Source organism: Pteropus vampyrus, unplaced genomic scaffold (genome assembly GCF_000151845.1).
Source record: "Pteropus vampyrus isolate Shadow unplaced genomic scaffold, Pvam_2.0 Scaffold98, whole genome shotgun sequence".
Classification (NCBI taxonomy): Eukaryota; Metazoa; Chordata; class Mammalia; order Chiroptera; family Pteropodidae; genus Pteropus; species Pteropus vampyrus.
In genome coordinates, this window is record NW_011888879.1 from 3,092,976 (window position 1) to 3,098,231 (window position 5,256).

Consider the following 5,256-nt stretch of genomic DNA (forward strand, 5'->3'; position numbering starts at 1 on the left):
GTCGTCTGAGACTACGGTCATCTCATGGCTCAACTGGGGAAGGATCTGCTTCTACGCCCTCTGACACGGCTGTTGGAAGACCCCAGGAGATTCACTCCCAGGCTTACTCAAGTGAGCCTCTTTTCAGCGCTGCCTTAGGATACAGCAACCCGTTTCCGGCAGCGGGGGAGATCCAAGAGGCAATGAGAGAGAGCACACGAGAAGGAAGCCAAGGTCTTCTTATAATCTAGTCATGGGACAGCCCATCACTTGTGCTGTATTCTATTCATTAGCAGCCCACATTCGAAGGAAGGGATTAACACAAAGACGTCATTACCAGGAGGCAGGAATCATTGTGGGTCAACTTAAAGACTCCCAAATAGGTAAATTATTTCTCACTTTTTCTAATTCTTTGTATCGCAGTGTTTGATTAGGACTCTTGATTTCTAGTATCAGAAATCTCAACACAAATTAGCTTATCCAGAAAGAAAATGTGTGCACCTTACAGTGTAGCTTCATACAGGTTGTCACCTGGACCTGATAGCTTGGTTTTGTTTGCTCTATATTGGCTTCATTCCCCAGTAGCTTGTCCTCTGTTATTGGCATAAAAGCCTCCAGGGCTTTCAGATTCAAGATCAGTGGCATAGCATGCAAATCTCTTCACCCAGAAGCTCTGGCATAGATTTCATTGGCTGAATGGTTCACAAGCCCATGCTCGAACCAACTGAGAGACGGAGGAATCATGACTGTGTTGGCTGAGACGCAGGACATACACTGTACCCACAATCAGGGATGAGGCCCACAAGCTGTGAGAGGGGAAAGTAAGTGCCCTCAGAGGGGCCACACCAGGCAAGCATTTCAATGAGGTACTCACTGTCATCCCCACACCCTGAGTTTGCAGTCAACCAGAACCTCTTGGGAAATGCCCACCCTCTCCCTCACTATCCACTCCCCACACCCAATGGATCACAGAGCCCTGTTGACCTACTGCCACCTCTCAACTCTGCAAAGTCACCGTAAATCTCTCACCTGGACTAAAGCAATACCATCTAAATTCACTGTCTATATGCGTACATTTTTGTTCAATTTTTGTCTGTTCTCCACATAGAAACCAGAGTAATTCCTTTAAAATGCTATCTGATGAGGTTAGTCCTTTGCTGAAAATTCATCAAAGTCCCATTAATTAAAATCCAGGTGCCACATGATCTGATCTTTGCCTGCCTCTCCTGCTTGATCGCTGTCTACTATCTGAGCTCCCCAAATTCTCAAAGCTTCTCCCTGCCACAGGCTTTCTATATGCTCTCCCTTCCCCTGAGGAAGCTCTTTCCTTACATTCTACCTCTCCGTCTCCACCCTTGCTCATCTCCAGGACCCAATTTTAGTGTCACTTCTTTAGCCAGGACTTCCCTGACCCTCCAACACGAGGTACCATCATAGTACCCTATACCTTCTCTTTATCGCACTTATCTGAGTTTTAATTTTGTGTTTGTTCAAGACCTTCTCTAGACCATAACTTAATGAAGGCATGGACCTTGCTATATCCACAAAGTCCTGTTGGCACCTAGTAGGCATTCAATAAATGATTAGTTTTTCTTCATCTTACACCTGTGAAATTGTGTTATCCAGAAGATAAAACGAGCGGCAAGATCCATTATAGAGTTGGAATTTGTTGGTGGTCTTGCTTGGCCAGGAGTCCCCTGGTTCATGAGGTTGGGTCAAGCACAGGAAATGATAAAACTCTTTTGAGGACCTACAATGTTAAACATGTATGTCGTTTCACTTTAATTCTTACAACAATCTCTTGTGAGTTCAGTGTATTATCTGTTTTGTAGATGAGGAAACTGATGGTTGAGAGACAAAGGGACTCCCTCGAACTCACATGGTTCAGAAATGGCAGAGTTAGGATACCACAGAAGTCACTTGGATTCCAAAATTCCAGGTCCAACTGGATTATGGAAAGGACAGTGGCATGTTCTTTATTTTTTTACTATAGCATTTTAAGTATGCCAAAATCAGAAAGCAAAATAAACATGAAAGCGAAGTCCTGTATATTTCATGTTGCTAGTTAGAGCAGAACAGCCGCTATGCAAGCACTGGAGTGAGGGCAGTATAGAATTTTGGGAACCTAAAGCTTTTTATTATATATTTCAGGTTTCCCTATCCATTAAAATAAAGTTCAGGGGCGCGGAGTAGTCCTGCATCATGAAAGAAATCGAGTCTACCTATTCTTTCTGTTACACTTTTGGTGGGATTTATATGTATTGAGTAATGCGGACATACAATTAAACAGGATAAACCATCCCATTTCCTTGTTCCCCAGTTGCAATGATATACAAACTAGTCTACTTCCCTTTTTGACTCTTACTTCAAAGACGTAAGTATTTGTTTGCCACAAGAAGACTCTTAAAGGGGTAGGAGTACTTGTTTGAGGGAACTGCGAAGGGGCTGCAGCGGAAAGCAGAGCTAGATGAGTGTGGGGACTGGTTTCTTGGTTCTTTCAAATGATTTGTGAGGCTGAGGCTGGCTTGGTGGAGTGATTCCTGCTAATGTTACAATTGGAAATTTATTTTTGTTTTTAAAATCTTGTTTTAATGTCTCTGTAAAGTAAGTCCACCCACCGTCCCTCCCGACACTCTACGCACATGTGTGCTTAGTGTGTGAATAATGCAAAAGGGAACATGGAGGGCAACTGCTACTTATGAACTGATAACGAAGGGAAAGTGGCATTTCAGCATTTGGGATTGGTGGTGAGTCCTACATCCCATGAGTCTGGGAAAAAGGAAGCATTATACAAGCATAGTCTTTGAACAGAAGGGGAAAAGTAAAACAAAACAAAACAAAACAGAACAAAAAACCCAGAATATTCAGTGTTTAGGATCATTTCATCTGGAGAACAAAAGCCTATGCTAGGGAAATTATTCTGAGGGTAGTGAATTCATTTCATTTCTTACATATGTCGGATATCCTGGAAGGAGACCAGGTGGATGATGTCAGATATCACGCTTTCATTCAGATGTTTATCAAACACCTGCTTAGTACCAGTCACTAGTGGTTGCGGATACTATGAAGGCTACAGAGACGATGTGGTTCATGCCCTCCCTGAGCTTACAGTCTAGTTTAAGGAGCACATCACAATGTGACAAGTGCAGAGTCGATGTGACAAGTACAAAGATCGAAGCACACATCTCTGGGAAGCAAATAGCCAGGACTCAGGAGAGATGGTTAGTTTTTCTGTGTCAATTTGGCTAGGCATTAGTCCCCAGTTATTTAAGCAAACACTTATCTAGGTGTTGCTGTAAAGGTATTTTGTAGATGTGGTTAACATCTGCTATCAGGTGACTTTAAGGAACGCTTACCCTAGATGATGCGGGTAGGCCTCATATAATCAGTTGAAGGTCTTACGAGCAAAAACTGAGGTTTCCCGGAAAAGAAGAAATTCAAGACTGAAGTATCAACTCTCCGCTGAGTTTCCAGTCTGCCAGAGCTGCCATGGTCATTTCAGATGGCTTCCTCTGCCCCACGGTCCTGATCCTATGTGTCAATTTCTTAAAATAAATCTTACACACACACACACACACACACACACACACACACACACACACGCACGCACACATTCTGTTGGTCTGTTTTTCTGGAAAACTCTACTGATACAGCCTTAGCCATGTAAAGTTGGAGAGAGGACTGGGGAAGATGTGTGAGGAAAAGTGACAGGAAGGCCGGGGGTTGAAGAGAAGCCACCAGGAAGCACATTATGTGTGACCTAGAGAGTCTGAAAGGATTTTAAGTTTGGGAGCAAGAGGATCAGATTCATATTTTAGAAAGGACATCCGATTTTATTATTATCGAGAGCAGAAGTCAAGAAAAACAGGTTTCAATTCCAACAGGAAGGAATTCCTAATAAGGAAGAGATTTTTAATAGTAGAAAGAGGTGCTGCTCAATCTATTCCAGAATTTTGAAAATAATTAGGCATTTCTGATGGCCAGAGTCTTGTAAAAGGCTTACGACGTTTTTTTTTTTTATTTTGTTTTTGTTTGTTTTGTTTTACAACCAAGAGGCTTTCTGCTCTACCTTACGGCCTTTACGTCTATAGCTTTCACTAGAAAGTTCTTGAAACTGGGAAAAGATTCCTATCTGGCCAAGCAGGCTTTCTGGAAGATAAACCACTCTTCCCTCCCTCCCTCCCTCTTCCCTCCCTCCTTCCCTCTCTCTCTTTCTCTCTCAAATGGCAGTGGAGGTGGGAGGGTGGAGGTCAGCTGGGGATTCCGGCTGAGAAAGTGGAAAGGAAGAGAGAGTTTACAAACGGACCGAAGTTCCGCTAATTCGTGTGTGCGAGAGGACTCGCCTATTACCCTGGCAGCCCAGACTCGGCGTGCTTCCTACCGGTCCGCTGCGGGTTCGGTTCCCCCAGCCCAGTCCCCACGAGTCCAGCTGCCCCCGCGCGGCGGGCTACGAGTCTGGGCAGGATCTGGTACTTGCCAAGCTGGGAGTGTGCGGGGCGGGGGGACTCGGAGTCACACTGAGGTCCGAGGTCTCCCACAACCCCTGCTCTACCGAGAACATTCGCAGCCCCTCTCCCCAAGCAAAGTAGTCTTGCCCTAAGAGCCTAACCGATTTTTCTTCCATTCTCTCTGCGTCCCTCGCTGTCTTCTCCCTGGCTCCCGGTGCGTTCCCCATCCCTTTGGTCCAGAACATTCTGATCAGAGCTCCCTGCCCAGGTCAAGCACACTTGGAGATGGGGTGGGGGGTTCCCCCAGGCGTAGACCAGAGGAAGCCAGCACCCTCGTTACCGCCCCCACTCCAGGGGCCTCGGGACGCCGAAGGGGCACTTCTCTGTATTACCCTGGGGAGTCAAAGGGAGAGGAGGTGCCCGAGTGCCGGGGTCGGAGGACCCGCGCCCCCAGAGCTCGGTCTCACACCCGCACCCCGCGCGGGAAGGAGATGGGTTGGAGCCCAGTGTGCCCGAGAGTGAGGATCTGGGGAGGAGGCAGGGTTAGTGGAAGAGGCTGAGGGGAGGAGAGGCAGCAGGTGAACCCAAGGGCTGTGTCCCCGGGCGGGGAGGCGCCGAGGGGGACTTGGGAAGGGAGCATCGGGCAGGAGTGACGCGGGCGAGGGCTAGGCTAGCAGGGGATGCGGAGAGGCGAGCCCGGGCGGTGAGAGACGGGGGTGACGGGGGGCGGGGAAGGGGGGGGATGAGGCGAGGGGGAGGGAGTTCCGAAAGGAGGGAAAGGAGCCGGCAAGGGGAGAGAGGAGCGAGCCCGGAAGGGAGAGACGCGGAG